At 39.8% G+C, this 16,706-nt stretch overlaps 1 protein-coding gene across 2 annotated transcripts in view; it reads left to right on the top strand.

Moving 5' to 3' along the window:
- Window positions 1–16,706, top strand: part of Scaper (S-phase cyclin A associated protein in the ER) — a 343,420-nt gene that overhangs the window by 249,085 nt on the left and 77,629 nt on the right. The window lies entirely within an intron of this gene.

The raw sequence follows: 16,706 nt of genomic DNA, 5'->3' as shown, positions 1-16,706 counted from the left end.
GACATTCTTTTCAGAGAGCTGTGCAACTGTGGAAGAAGACAGTAATTCTACCTGGCCCATCACAAAGAACACATGAGCTGGCTCTAAGCATCTTGTAATAGCTATCATCTGTTCAATACCAGCCAAGATCTTATGTACCTTATTTCCTTTGAATATTCTCTTACTTGTGATCATTCAGAAAGTCTTTTAGTTTTACAGTAATCGTTTTTATCACATCATGTGTTTATTCTACTCTGTACACTTTCCTCAGTTTCCATCCAGGAACATCAGTTTTTCCAAACACATTTTAGCTCTCCTTTTTTATACTGACTATTTCTGTTAATTTTAGGCCTGTGATATTATACCTGTCAGTTGTCCAGTTCTATTACTGGTTTTGCAGCACTGAAGAGAAGGTGTGTTTCCTAGTTTGGGATGGATGCTGGTGGTGACCTCATGTTTCTGGCAATAACTTGAAAATTTTAGAGCATTTCTCATTCTTGGTAAATGATTTTCATGTATGTATGACTAAAATATGGATCACTAACTAAAACTCCTTAAATATGGGATAAAGAGTTGTCACCAACAGATCATTCAGGAGTGAAAGAAAATGGATAAAAGAAGCTAATTGTGACTTGGTAGAATTTATAAGACACTTAATTATCAGGCACTTCAGTTTTCCTGGTTCTTGATAAATCCAAATGCCTTAGAAGACATTTTCTACCTTCTGACTGCTTGGAATTTCCTCTAGTATTCATACATTTCATTTGGCTTACCTCTTTAGTACTGTTCACATGACACAGTTACAGAATTTTTAGCCCAAATCCTTATCCTAGAAGCCTGCAGTTGAGAAGAGAGGAAATGACAAGATAGCAGAGACTCTATAAGATGAGTGCTCAGCACAAAATGGGGCTTGTTAGATGTCTGACAGATAGAGAGAGGAACTATTTATTGTGCCTTGGAGCATTTTGAGATGGTGGCTTTGACTATGCCTGGAATATAAATGAAGTTTCTATAGTTTGGGGTTTATAATTTTAAAAAATATATGTCAGCATTTTTTTTTAATTTTTAATATTTTTATTACATATTTTCCTCAATTACATTTCCAATGCCATCCCAAAAGTCCCCCATAGCACCCCCCACTTCCCTACCCACCCATTCCCATTCTTTTGGCCCTGGCATTCCCCTATATTGGGGCATATAAAGTTTGCAAGTCCAATGGGCCTCTCTTTCCAGTGATGGCCGACTAAGCCATCTTTCGATAATATGTCAGCATTTTTAACACTGTAAAAGTACATACTTCTTGCAGTGTTAAGACAAAGTAGTATTTTTTGGATATGTATTTGGAGTTCTGCAAAAACCAGTTCATTAGGAAATTTTTGCCTGAGAATGGACTCTAACACTGGTATACTATCTTCAGTGAAGCATGAAAGGTTTAAAACACATTAACGTGAATTGTTTTCTTTATTAAGTAATTAAGCATCTTCTCTTAAGTCTAGTTCATTCCAGAGCATAGAATGGTATATTTCTCCTTAAGGAATCCAGACAAACACACTGGAAGGCAATAAAAAGACCAGTGAAAAAAAATCAAACTGGGAGAATAGGAACTCTGAGACCTCATTCCCCAACAAAGACACTAACTCAATATACTGGCCGGTATATCCTTATAGGAACTCCAGAGGCCAGTTAAGAAGTTACAGTACACCATACAACCTAACCAAAAAGTCATACTAAAATGAAGCAAGTAAAAAAAATCTCTTTCAGCCAGTGGGCATTGCGGACACAGCAATTTACTCCCAGCACTTGGGAGGCAGAGGCAGGCGGATTTCTGAGTTTGAGGCCAGCCTGCTCTGCAGAGTGAGTTCCAGGACAGCCAGGGCTACACAGAGAAACCCTGTCTTTTAAAAAAAAAAAAATCTCTTTCACTTTACCCATGATTACCCTTTGTCAGGCCACCACAGCTCTATGCCAGGGGTTGGTGCACAGCTTTTTTAGGACAGAGTTAGAGAAGTGGAGCCAGGACTGCTAGAAGGCTGATTTCTGTCTTAACATAACCACGCTCTTGGAAAGAACCAGAATGGCCTGATGGGTAGGGACTGCTGAATCCAAGCAACAAGAGAGACAAAGAGCTATAGCACAGAGAACCCATGGCACCCGAGAGGTTGTTATCAGGATTAGACACTCAACTCTCAGCTTTTCTGCAAGAGTTAGAAAGAGGAATGAAGCCATTAGTTCAAAAGGGGGGAAACTGGAAAAGCTGAAGAACTATGCCATCTCAAAGGAAGCAAGCCTACTTTGGATGTTGTTGAGAACAAGAGAGAGCAAGGAGGAGACCTCGTACTTTACAACCAGAGAATGTTCAGAGACTATATCATCCTGACTTAAAAAGATATTTTTTCATCTCAAAAGGCTAGTCACATGACTCAGAAGTTTATATCCTCCAAAGAAGATTTTTTGAGGCCCCAAAGTCTCTGTGCTCGTTTATTCTTGAGAGTCTTCATTTGGAAGCTAGTCTGGGAGAAGAAACATTCTTATCAAGTGCACAAAGTTCATCCAAAGTTACAAAAATGCACACAGAAACAGATACATGGCTTAACTAAAGAGCCAACTAAATCTATTGACAAGTCCTAAGGAAACAGAAGTACAGAGATTGACAAGAAAAGCCGCTGTTATAAAGTTGCTTTATAAGCGCAAGAAGATATTGCATGAGAAAATGAAAATATCAACTAAGATAAAACTTACTTAAAAGAACCAAGCAGATTTATAAGTGAATATGATGGTTTGTATATGTTTGGCCCCGGAAGTGGCACTATTAGGTGTGACCCTGTTGGGGTAGGTGTGTCACTGTGGGTGTGGGCTATAATAGACCCTTATCCTAGCTGCTAGGAAGCCAGTATTCTCCTAGCAGACTTCAGATGAAGGTGTAGAACTCTCAGCTCCTCCTGCACCGTTTCTGCCTAGATGCTGCCATGCCCCAACTTTGATAACGGACTGAACCCCTGAACCTATAACCCAGCCCCAATTAAATGTTGTCCTTTATAAGACTTGACATAGTCATGGTGTCTGTTCACAGCAGTAAAACCCTAAGACAGTGACAGATATAATAAATGCACTGAGATTTTTTACTGTGGTGATTCCACAATAGATTCAAGCTTCATCAAGCAAAGGAAGGGCTACAAAGTTTCAGGTAGTCTGAAATGATCTAGTAAGAAGAACTAAAAGAAAAGGAGCAACTAAAAAGAGTGGTAACATCTTAAATGACGTAATGGAGTACCGGCAAACGTCCAGTATGTGCATTATGAAAGTTCCAGACAGAGAAGAGGAAATGAGGTGGAGATTTGCTTAAAGAAATCATTAGCATGCTAGTAAATGGCTCATTTGGTAAAGCACTTGCTGTGTAAGCATCAGGACACGAATTCAGAGCCCTAAGAGCCATGTAAAAGGCAGGTGCAGTAGTGCACGTGTAAACTCAGCACTGAGGCAGGAGGCAGGAGTATTGGGCTTGTTAGGCAGTTGGTCTAGCTAATTAACAAGCCACAGCTTCAATATGAGACTCTGTTTTAAAAATGAGGTAAAGAGACTGAATAAGTGGAGCCCTCATATCTCATCTAAGAAACTGGTTTTATCAGAAGACAGAAGCTATTTCAGAGATCCATAATTGATCAAAGTACAGACAGTAAGTGACAGTCAAGTGCCCAGACCCACACAAGGCGTTTGTAATATAACCTCTACACCTAAGTCTCATGTAGCATCAGGCAGCGGGAGCAGAAAGATTGAAAGAGCCAGTGAGCTGGCGTGACTGCTGACAGTATCTTTTACACAGGACGGGGTTATTGCATCTATGAGGAATCAACAAAGTTAAAGCTTATTTTAAAAAATGAACCATAGTTAGAAGAATGTTGGCTTTTTTTTTTAGCTATTTTATTGGGTTCTTATATCTACCAGCCTTCCAACCCCCCAACAGGAGATAGGAGAGAAAGCAGGTTAGAGGGGAAAGGGAATATAGATCTCTATGGGCTACTTCCTGCTGGTAGGGGGCATAGACCTCTTTAGACTATTTTCTGCTGATTAGAAGCATAGGGTTCCTAGAGGCTAATCCAGTCTTCATAGTTAGAATATCCAACAACCCAAGATTAGCAAACTAGCAATCCAGCAAACACAACAGCAGGAGCCAGTAGGAACCAGCAGCAGAGGGAGCAGCCACTGCCATAGGGCTCTCCCATTTATATCCTCTCCAGAGTCCCCAGAATTAAACTATGTGCCATTGGCACTCACAAGCATTTGCACAAGCAGGCATACACACACATGCCTTTGTTAGTGCACAAGGAAAATCATAATCACCTGCTGTGAACAGCTTTTTATCCCACATCTAGGATTAAAAGAAAAGCATACATAATATAACCAGGTTTTTAAAGAAACCAAAATTCTCACTGCAAAGAATATAGTAAATGCAGTGAAATTTTTACTGTAGCAATTCCACAACAGATTTCACAGCTCCCTCAAGCAAAGAAAGAGCCACAGATTTAAACCAGGGGCTTAACTAGACATTCCTTAAAAGAAGGTATATTAAAATAGACAACAGATATATGAAAAGATTGTTTAAATCACCTATCCTCAAGGAATTTCACATCAAAAACATAATGGTGTATTACTTCACACTGTTAAGATAGCCACAATTGCTTTTTTAATCAGAAAATAGTTACCGATTAGAATGTGGCTAAACTGGAAGCCTGCTACACTACTGGGAATACAGGGTGATACAGTACGGATATCCCTAATAAAATAAAATAAATGGAACTGCCATATGATCATAGGTTTTAAGCATTTATTCAAAAGAATTAAAATTAGAATCTTGAATAAATACCTGTATTGTCAAGTTCATTGAATATTCACAAGGCCAACAGCTAGGAATACCCCACATGCCCCTTGATAGATAAGTAGGTTTTTTAAAGTGATACATACAAAGAAAAGAACATTACTAAGCTTTAAAAAGCTATAGCATGAATGAATCTTGATATTATGGCTAGTTCCAAGTGAAATTAATACCTGGGGCCAAACCCTTGATAAGCAGAGGAGGATATATTTAGGCTTACACTTTAAGGGAATGCAGTTTATCATTGTAGGAAAGAAGGCATGAGGGCAGGAAGCAAAGCATGGACAAGAAGTGTCAAGGCTCACCCGAAATGTTCTATAACATTCCTAAACAGTTCTACAGGCTGGTGACCACATGTTCAGACACAACTGCCTATGGAGAATATTTCACATTCAAATCACAACACAATCAGTTAAAATAGAAATACTGCATAATTCCAGAATTAAGTATCAAAAATAATCAAAATCTTAACAAAAAACAATGAGGTATGTATATAGAGATAAAACATCAGTCATGAATGAGGAAAAATTCTACATATGGTTCACGACCATGAACATATAAGTCAACAATATTATAATAGATACTTAAAGATTTGTAAGAGGATTAATTTATGTTATACATTTATGCCATTAAATGAAACACTGATGGTGCTACTCAGTGCTGTAAACAGTTGATTGACAGGCATATTTGATGTTGGACAGGAATTGAGAAGCTCAATAGTCTAATGAGCAGGTTGATATAGAGAAGTGGGTCACAGAGCTACAGATATGCAGAGTCATGACCTGGACTTTGATCTCTTACGTGCTTCTCCGATTAACTGAGTTGTGTTCTTCCTTTATTGAGTACACAAATGAAACAGAAAAATTTTGTAACTTTGATTTCATGTTTAATATTGTCACTTTGAGTAGGATACAGTAAAGAATCATTTAATTAAAAGATTTATAACTTCTTGATGGCTTGTTCTGTTTTTAAATGCACTGAATATTTTATTAGCAGTCTTGTCTCTGATTAATAGTGATCTTTTCTTTTGAAATGTTCAGAAAATATGGTGATAAATTATATGTATGTATTTGCAGGAGCTGAAGAGGTTGTTAATTGAAAAATGATGTACAAAGCTTAAATAATTGATATAATACTGTTGAACCAAAGAAGTTGTTGGGCTTTTCAGGTGACAGGAAAGCCCTGGATTCAAACAGAGGAAACATAAGTGCAGTCTTAGATCAGAAGATTGTTTTTCACTTAACCATGTGCAGACCCATCCAGGTGCCTGTTTGATTTTCATTATAGCAGCAAGACCTGGAACTCTCTGGTTGCCACATTGTTTTCTTTATCCTGAGCAACCAGAACAAGGGCTCCATAGTTAATTACATGGGTGCAGAAACTTCCCCAATGAAGGGAACTGTACTCTTCTTCCTGATGCCAGTTGCATCTTGTTTCCGTCTCTCTTCACCATGTGGCACTTGCTTAGATTGACTCATATACCTTACCTTTTCCTTCATCAAAACATAAGCTCAGTTTATGTTCACCAAGCAATGTGTCTTATTGGAAGGAAATTGCGGAACTAGAGGAAAAGACCATCACAGCTTCTGGTCTGGTTCAGTTCATTTGTTGTAGAAAGATGGCAATGATGTCAAAAGGTAGATAGGAGATATGTGAGGTAAAATGTTCACCAGAGTTCCATAACTCATCACTAGTGTAACTGGGATGCAAATTCACCTTTAACAGGCTGAAGGGACATATATCATCCTGGATTTAGATATCTGCAATGATAATGCTTAAGACATCAATGCAAGGGCTAGTAAGATGGTATCACAGGTGAAGGCTCTTTGTGCCAAGCCTGACAACCTGAATTCAATCCCTGGGACTATGTGGTGAAAGAAGAGAACTGACTTTTTCAAGTTGTCCCCTGACCTCCACACATATGCTGTGGTATGTGTGACTCCTCTCCCCATATACATGCATACACATACAAATGATTGTAATAAGTTTTTTAAATAAATGTAAAATGAAATTTGTGGATTTATACATTATATTTATGTGTACTTAATACTTTTATATTAATATAAAAGCTTTATGTTTTATTAATATATTAATAGATATATAAAAAGAAGGACCCAGGTATTATCTACATAGGATATATTTGAAATATAAAGAAATAGAGCTTATATAATTATAAGCTAGCTATGGTGGCACACACCTTTAATTTAAGCATTTAGGAGGTAGAGGCAGGTGGATCTCTGAAGCCAACCAAGCCTAGGCCAATCTGATCAAAGCAGTCCTATTGAGGTCTCTCTTGTCTGGTGATTCAGGGTTGTGTCATAACCAGCACACAGAAAAATAGGCAATCTAAATACCCAGATGCAAAATAGGCAATGTCAGGGTATCATGTGGTAGGATGTTGCTGGTCTGGCTGTAGGGAGACTACTACAACTCAAAGTAAGAGGCCATCAGCAGTGTCCAGTTAGTTCAGTTACCCTCTAGCTAGCATAGCTGGGATTAGCAGACTTGGAAGCTACTATCCAGAAGGAAAATGTAAGAAACAAAACCTGAAGTAAAACAAAGGGTTAACAGTTATACAAAGACCCATGTGTATACATGTTCAAGAAGTACAGAGGTGAGAGAGAAGTGCAGGAGATTAAAACGGTGACAACAGGGCTGGGAAAGTAAGATGGAATGGAGAAGAGGGTGGTACAGTGAGTCTGCTGTGGAGTGTGTGTGGAAATGAGAACCCTGTAATAACGTAGTCGCAGCCTACTCTCCTGAAGCAGACAGCCCAGAATCATAGTGTTCATGTGGAGGCACAGCAGGGTAGAAAGCAATAGACCTTGTTTTTTCTAATAAATGAAAGATAAATAGTAAGAGCAGACATTAAAATGTTCATGCACACAGCTAAGTTCCTGTTTCTCTGCCCTTCCTGTTCCTCTTGGGATTTTATGAGTTTAATTCTTTATGCTTGGTCTCTCCTCTAGCTCAGCTCATTCTCACCTGTGGAAGCACTGTTTGGAGAGAAAATCAGCAACTTTGGGTCTCATTAACACCTCCAACTGCTGCAATTGAAAATCTTACCATAGTTATGTGCTAGCATTCCTGTTCCTTGAAAGACAACTTGCTTTCTCTTAAACCTTGGCAATAGAGTTTAACAGATTCCTGTATTTAAAACAAAAAATGAAACATGCTTTAAGTTTAGAAGATTTTTATTTCTTTTTTTTCTTTTCTTCATTAATTGGTTGCTTTATTTACATTTCAAATGTTGTTCCCTAACTTTCATTTCAAATGTTCTCCCCTCCGCAAAACATTCCATCCTATCCTCCCTGCCCTTTGCCTCTATGAGGGTGCTCCCCCACCCACCCACTCACTTTTGCCTCACCCCTCTAGCATCCCCCTATTCTGGGGCATCAAGACTCCACAGGAGCCAAGGCCTCCCCTCCCACTGATGCCAGATAAGGCAGTCCTCTGCTACATATGTAGCTGGAGCTATGGATCCATCCATGTATACTCTTTGGTCGGTGGTTTAGTCCCTGGGAGCTCTGAGGGGTCCTTTTAGTTGATATCTTCCTATGGAGTTGCAATCTCTTAAGCTCCTTCATCCTTCCCCTAATTCTCCCATTGGGGTCCCTGGGCTCAGTCCAGTGGTTGGCTGTGTCTGCATTTGTCTTAGTCAGATGCTGGTAGAGCCTCTGAGAGAACAGTCAGAGGAAGATTCTTATAAATGTGTACTTACATAGCTATATCCTAGCAATCCCATTCCTAGCTATTTATCCAAGAAAAACTAAAGCATTTCTCTACAAACACTTGTATAAGAATGATCCTAACAGTCTTATCCATAAATAAGTAAATATGCTAAACAACATACATATCTATCACAGATAAATTTATAAGTAGATTAGGATAGATCTGTGGACTTACCAATAAAAAAGGATTGAGATAATGATATACACAAACACATGGATGAATTATTCTAAATTCCTGAAAACATTGGGTTTAGAAAGCCAGATTCAAAAACCTACCTACAGGAGAACTATTATAGTCTGTATCTACAACAGTTTCATTATCCTGTAAATTCTCCTTTTGAAGCCAGTGTCACCTTTTTCTCCCTGGTCTTTGGTAACACTATCTGCTCTATGTCTTCCTGATACACATTTTTTTTTCCAAAAGTGAAGGATTGAGAACCATATTGACTCTCCAGGATTCATCACTGGGAGCCAAATTAGATACTAGTGAAGGTGACATCATAACCTTGGGAGCAAACTGGGTATCTGACCTGTGAAGACAACTTATAGGGAAGTGACATGCTGTTTCTGTACACTAATGAAAATTCTTATCTTAACCAGTAATGACAAGGTACCTTCACTATTACCCTGAATGTCAATGAAGGCCAATGAAATACCTGGGCTTCCTCCTTCATCTGACATTAATGAGATGGCATTTCTTTTTTATTATTTTTTTTATTACATATTTTCCTCAATTACATTTCCAATGCTACCCCAAAAGTCCCCCATACCCTCCCCCCCACTGTCCTACCCACCCATGGCATTTCTTAACCCACTCCCAGCATAGTGTCAGGAAGATACTTTCTAAAATACAAGGTTTAAAGAGTACCCCAAACCTTATAAAACCCCAAATTTTCAAGGTACAATGAAAAAGCTAGTTGATAGATGCTACATTTTTCACACAAAGATTTTAAGGCAACTAGCATAAAAATACTTAATCATGTAACTATTAATGTGTGTAAGCAAATGAAAATGGTTTTAGCAAAGAAATACAAAACTTAAGAATAAAAGAAATACTACAACTGAAACTCACAGTGAACAAAATTTTAAAGTCATTGCATAGGCTTCACAATAAAATATAGAGAATGAAAACATGAATTTGAAAGTAGAACAACCTAATACTATTTAATTTGAAGAGCAAAAAAATATATATATATACCTTAAAAATGAACCAAGTCTCAAGAACTGATAGGGTTGTAACAACAGAGCTAACATTTATGTCATCAAACACAAGAGAAAAAAAGATTGAAGACTGAAAAGTACTTCAAGATATAATAAGAGACCAAAATTATTAAAAGATATAAATGTAGAGGCTCCATAAACTGAGCAAAACATACTCAGAATGAACAAATAATTAAGTGATGAATATAAGTTCTCACACATCAGTAATTACATTAAATATTAGTGGTTTAAATTTTTTTTTGTTCCAAAATGAGAGCAACCAAAATATCCTTTAATGAGAAATTGTTAAGCTTTGGTATATCCATTGCTCATAGTAATACCAGTTCCTAGATATTTTTTTGTTGTTTTGTTGGTGTTTTGTTTTGTTTTGTTTTGTTTTGTTTTGTTTTTCAAGACAGGGTTTCTCTGCAAAGCCCTAGCAGTCCTGGAACTGACTCTGTAGACCAGGCTGGTCTCGAACTCAGAAATCTGCCTGCCTCTGCCTCCCAAGTGCTGGGATTAAAGGCGTGCACCACCACTGCCCGGCCAGTTCCTAGATTTTATATTGTATTATATAAACTAACCATTGGGAGTAAACAACATGAAAGATAAGAAGCTAAGAAGGAAGGATGGAAAGAAGGAAGGAGGAAGGAGTAGATAGGATTGGAGGACCATGTGTGTTGTTTTGGGTGTCTTCCTAGTTTATAATTACTTAAAAATAAAGAATAAAAGGTTAGGGATGTAATCTCCAGAGTAAAGAGCTTACATAACATTTATGAGGCCCACAACAATGCAAGATGAAATAAAGAATAAAGAGATAAATTCTTGCAGGCTACACAAGCTTGAATTCATCTATCTTCTTGTTTCTTACCACACTGTTCTTTCAGTTTCTTGCCTTGCTGTTCTTCATTGTTTTAGGAGTTGTCTTGAGGCTTTCTTAGATATGCTAGCCCATAGAGGTCAGCATTCCGTGTAGCATGCATAAATGTATTCCTTATTGTACTTCATTTCTCTTCTAACACTTTTGTCATACCAAGTAAACTGTTTTGTGGATTATGCTATGACATCAGCTTTTTGCCATTTACTAGGCTATTGTAGGTATATCTTTAGATATCAGCTAGAAATTAAGTTATTTGAAAATGCTTGATTCTTAAATGGACATGAGAGAAGATGCTTCCTGAGAAGTTCACCATACCCTTTGAAAAGTAATAGAATTAAGATTCTGAATTCAAGACCCTTGCCTGGGGCCTTGTGACCCAGGCTGGGAGAGAGCCTGAGGTGATAACCAGTCTCGCTTGATGGAGCTAGATGAGGAGCAATCCCAAGGTGACCAGCAGTCCAGCATCAAGCAGGACCAGGCAGGCAGACCACACCTGAGATGACCCCTGCTTGATGCTACATTGCATGGGCATGGCATAGCACTCCTGAGGCCACTCCTGAGATTAACCCAGACACCAAGAGATCCTGAGTACCACTAGGTAAGTGGTGGAGAAATAGAGGAGAACGGTAAGAGAAAGATGTGGGCACAATAGAAGAAGCAGAACTGGAGACTTGAAGATAGTAAGAAACAGCCTGATATGACATCATGGGAGAGCCGGTCCTGAGGACTCATGAGCAGAAGAGCTGACCCTACCCCTCACCAGCTGTAGTACTTGGGAGAGAGGCCCCACAACACACACACACACACACACACACACACACACACACACACACACATTACCTAGAAAGCACAGCAGAGCTGGCCCTATTTGTAGGAATTGTGAACGATCTGACCCTAAGAGAGAGCTGGCCCTGTCATTCATCTCCTGTGCAGTGGCATGGACTAGGGAGAGATGCCCTCCCCTCTTCCTCAACCCTCATCATCTGCAGCTGGCAGGAGAGCTGTCCGTGCCCCTCACCAGGTGTGTCACCTTGCCTAGAGCTGACCCTGGCAGGCAGGGTGCAGGCAAGGCAGCCCCATAAGCATGGAAGAGCTGGCCCTGACACCTGTATTCTTAGCAGTGACATGGGTGAGAGATGCCCTCAGCTCTTACTCCTTGCCACCTACAGCAGGCAAGGGAGTGGGCCCTGCATCTCTCCTGGGCAGCACAATAGAACTGGCCTTGGTTGTGGGGATTGCAGTTTTGCCAGCCACAAAGATGTGAGCATAGGAGAGCTGGCCCTCCTCTTGTCTGCTGTTCAGTGACATGAGCAAGAGATAGAAGCTCTTCCCCTTTGTCCTTGCCACATGCAGCAGGTAGGAGTGCTGGCCCTAGGGCTGTGAGAACAAGAGAGTGGGCCCTGCCCCTAATCACCTACTGCAGCACTCAGGAAAGCAAGTCCTGCACCTGGCCAGGGCAGCACATCAGACCTGACCCTGCTGGCAGGGACACAAGTGAGCCAGCCCCTATGGCAGGAGCATGGGAGAGTTTAACCAGCCCCTCACCTGCTGCAGCACTCCAGAGAGCAGGCCCTGTACCTCACCAGAACAGCAGAGCTGATCCTGACAGTGTGGAGATAAGTGAGCTGGCTTTGTGGGCATGAGAACTGGAGAGATGGCTCTGCCCCTTGCTAGCTATGGCATTGAAGAACCTATCCAGGGAAGGTCTGGAGATCTTACCTTGGTGAAATAGAGAGCTAGAGGGCTGACCAGCTCAGATTACTCTCAGGCCCAGATCTGGGGCTTTGAGTTGGCCCACTCCAACATCTGCTTCATAGTTGAATTCTTAGAGTGCATGAAGGGGCCAGTCCTCCAGATCCAACACTTACAGGAACTCCATGATACAGAGCAAAAACATGATATATCTGAGAAGAATCTTGGTAAGGATGCAGTATTGAAGTATAACAGAAGCCAGAGGCTTTGAAACAGACCAATGACTCGTTGTAATGAACATTTGCAAGTAAAGATGTGTGGACAGCTGGGCAGTGCTGGCACACGCCTTTAATCCCAGCACTTAGGAGGCAGAAGCAGGTAGATTTCTGAGTTTGAGGCCAGCCTGGTCTATAGAGTGAGTTCCAGGACAGCCAAAGCTATACAGAGAAACCCTGTCTAAAAAAAAAAAAAAAACAAAACATTTACCCTTTGTCCACACATCTTGGCTGTCCTGGAACTCACTCTGTGCTGGGAGTAAAGGCGTGAGCCACCACTGCCAGGCCAAAGGGTAAAATGTAGCACACACTGTGACACATACAACTTCCACAATGAGACTTTGTTTTCTTTGGGAGGGTTACAGAAGTGGAGGGCAGGTACAAGGGGACAGGGAGATGAGTGGGATTGGAGTGCATGATGTGAAGTTCACTAAGAACCAGTAAAACGGGTTTAAAAAAACAGATTCTGAATTTAAAACTACCTAGGTTCAGATTTCAACTCTGTGTTAGCTTCCTTCTTAAGGCTTAACAAATTACTTTCTTCTAAAACATTTAAAATGACAACCAGTGATAGTACTAGTTGGATTGTTGACCCAAAAGACTATTATTAAGCACCAATAGTCTATAAGAAAGTCTGTTCTATATTCTAGGTAATAAGTGCTAAATGAAATGCACTTTTCTAATCTTCATAGAGTATATTTTTTAGGTAAGAAAGAGTGCCATGAAATTAAACATATGTGATACATGATCAGAAAAGAAACATAAGGTCCAATGAGAGCATGAACAGAGTCTGCACCAGTCAGGAGGACTACAAAGACCTCTCTGAAGAAGTGCTGTATTCATGGGACAAAAATGCAGAGGTGAAAGCTGGTCTGGGAACAGCTCCTGAGAAAGAAAAATGGTCTGGAGAAGTTCAGTGTATCAAAGAGTTTTGAGGCTCAATACTTATGTACAAGAACTAGATAGGAAGTCACTTGCTGCAGGTGGGGTATATGGGAAATTGAGCATGTTGGACTTTGTAGACTAAATTATGGATTTTTGAACTTTAATCCTTGATAAAGTAAGATGCAGGTGAAAATGTTGTGACAGATAAATATCACTTGTTTATACAGAAGTGAATTAGAAGATTCCTGAGAAAGGGAGAAATGGTCACTTTGTGAAGACAGGTGGCATCTGCAAAAGAAGGTGTCAAAAAATAACTACCTTCCAACAATGATTTTCTAACAAAAAATTAATACTGCCAACTCAAATTCTTAGTATTAGTAATTGATGATTTTAAGAAGACATGTATTAAAAATTGTTCCTACTTACTATGATATGAAGTTGATAATTAACCACTCATAATTTTAGACAACGATGTTAGTTTTGACTTAGTGAACAAATAATATTCTTAAAGATTTTAAGATGTGTACTTGATAAGGACTTTTAATTGGATGTGTAGGATGAGAGGAGAGAGCTCAGGTTTCTAGATTTGTGCCTAGAAAGCTAGTAATGCTATTTTTTGAAGAGCTGCAATTAACAGCTGCAAAGAGAGAGAATTAGTCTTCCTCAAAGATGAACCTCCAGTTGGTTATCCATTAACAAGTGGTCAGCCCTAAAGAACATACATATGAGCAATACTACACAGACTCAGCAGGTTGTATGTATATGTTTATTCATTTATGTTGATAATAATAGGGAATGATAGGTAAGGAAAATAGGGCATGAATTTGAGAGATGGGAGTTACAGAATTAGTGGGAGGAGAGGGGTGCAGAAACTAATTATATTTCAATTAAAAATAAAATAAGTTAGTTAAATAAACTAAAACTTAAACAATGGAAGAGAAGGTAGTCGTTGCCAGGAGAGCCTTCAGTGACTGAGCAGAGGGATATTATTTGCTGAAATTCTAAATAATTGATTTAGGAATTTCTCATTTATATGCTAGGAAGCCAGGTGTTTCACAGTCACATATTCTCACTATGCATAGTGGCACACATATACTCTTTCACACTGCCTACCATATCTTATTAGGTAGCCCCAGTGGCTCCTGGTTTACAAATACCACAGGTTACATATCTAAAAAATGATAAATACTGCTTTAGCCAAATATACTTCAGTGTGGTTTTGGTAGCTGTATTGAGTCAGAACCTTTGGGCTTAATCCTTGTGTTCATAGGAATCCACAATGGGAGGCATAGAAAGAAGGCATAACAAAGGTATATACAACTGAGATGGGTGTGATGGTCTGTATATGCTCAGCCCAGGGAGTGGCACTATTAGAAGGTGTGGCCTTGTTGTAGTAGGTGTGTCACTATGGGTGTGGGCTTTTAAGCCCTTCATCCTAGCTGCCTAGAAGCCAGTCTTCCTCTAGCAGCCTTCTGATGAAGATGTAGAACTCTTAGCTCTGCCTGCACCATGTCTGCATGAATGCTGCCATGCTCCCTTGATGATAATGGACTGAACCTTTGAACCTGTAAGCCAGCCCCAATTAAATGTTATCTATAAGTTGCCTTGGTCATAGTGTCTGTTCACAGCAGTAAGACCCTAACTAAGACAATAGGTAAACAATCTTAGCAGAGAAAAACCAAATATAGTCACAGGAGAATGGTGTTTAAGGTGAAACAGCTAACCCTTAATACAGGAAGAAGAGTGTAGGAATAATTAGTTTTTCTGTTGTACCAGTGAAAAAAGACTCAAAGCTAATGGATCTCTATATGGAGATTTTAAGAAGTCTGAACTCAGTGTGTCCAAAGTATATCATGACTTCTGTGGGTTGGGGGCTGGACAAAAACTAATGTTCTGTGATATAGTTGAACAGTATTGAAAACAAGATGGTATCCCTCTATAGGGATCTGGAGAATGAAGGGATTGAAAACTGCCATGTAAGAAATACATGGTGAAACTGAGACAGTGTAAGGAAACCTGTTTCGAGTTCTAAATAATTCTCAAAGGGAAACCCTGTTCTGATTATCACAAATGAGGGAAGAAACTAATGCCAGATCAGCAGGGCTTTCTCTAGAATTGTCTGAAATGGAGTTGACTGCCTCCAGTGAGTAGCTGGTGAGCACTCTGTGGCTGGGATAGTAAACTGATACAAAGAAATCTTTATTTGGAAGGATAAGCTATAGGAACCAAAAGACTATCTGAGTCTCACTTTCTCAGTTCTTCTTAGAGTGGGGTTTGAGAATTCATACCAGCAATTATTGTGGTCCTGATTAGTTTCTTTTATCTTTTTACTTTTAAAAATTAATTTATTTTCTCATACATTACAGCCCAATCACAGTTTCCTCTCGCCCTTCTCCCTCCTCACTCCCCCCTTTCCCATCCACTGCTTTCCCTTCAGAAAAGGGAAGGCCTCTCGGGGATATCAGCAAAACATAGCTTATCAAGTTGCAATAAGACTAGGTACCTCCCTGCATATTAAGGCTAGACAAGGCAATTTAATAGAAGGAAAAGAATCCCTAAAGCAGACAAAAGTCTCCAAAACAGCCCCTGATCTCTCTGTTAGGTGTCCTACAGAAACATCAAGTTATACTGTGGGGCATGGGGCTGTGCACAGACAGGCTGGCCTCCAATCGAGCTGAGGTCTGAATCCCGAAGGGTGATAATTCACCTTCATGACACTGGTAGGCGTTCTCTCATGCTCCTGGAACTCTGGCTCCTGCCTAAGTTACCACCCCCCACAGCCCCCACAAGAGAAGCATGGCTAGAAGTCATGTAGGCAATGTCCCAAGCTTCTGACCTTCAGGCTAAACTCCTCAGTTACCTAGCAACAGTAAAGACCATAAAAGGGGCTGTTAGGCCCCCACCTCACTCTCTTACTTATCTCTCTTACTTCTCACTCTCTTACCTCTTACCCCTCACTCTCACCCCCTATCTCCTCTCTCTTTGTCTTCTTCTCTCCTCTCTCCGCTCCTCTCCCCCTCTTTTTTAAAAGATTTATTTGTTTGTTTGTTTTATTTGTTTGTTTATTGATTGATTGATTGATTGATTGATTATATATAAGTACACTGTAGTTGTCTTCAGACACACCAGAAGAGGGCATCAGATCTCGTTATGAATGGTTGTGAGCTACCATGTGGTTGCTGGGATTTGAACTC

The sequence above is a fragment of the Mus caroli genome, chromosome 9 (assembly GCF_900094665.2).
Source record: "Mus caroli chromosome 9, CAROLI_EIJ_v1.1, whole genome shotgun sequence".
In the NCBI taxonomy this organism is placed as follows: Eukaryota; Metazoa; Chordata; class Mammalia; order Rodentia; family Muridae; genus Mus; species Mus caroli.
The sequence above is the reverse complement of the archived record's forward strand: the minus strand, read 5'-3'. Positions and strand labels throughout refer to the sequence as shown.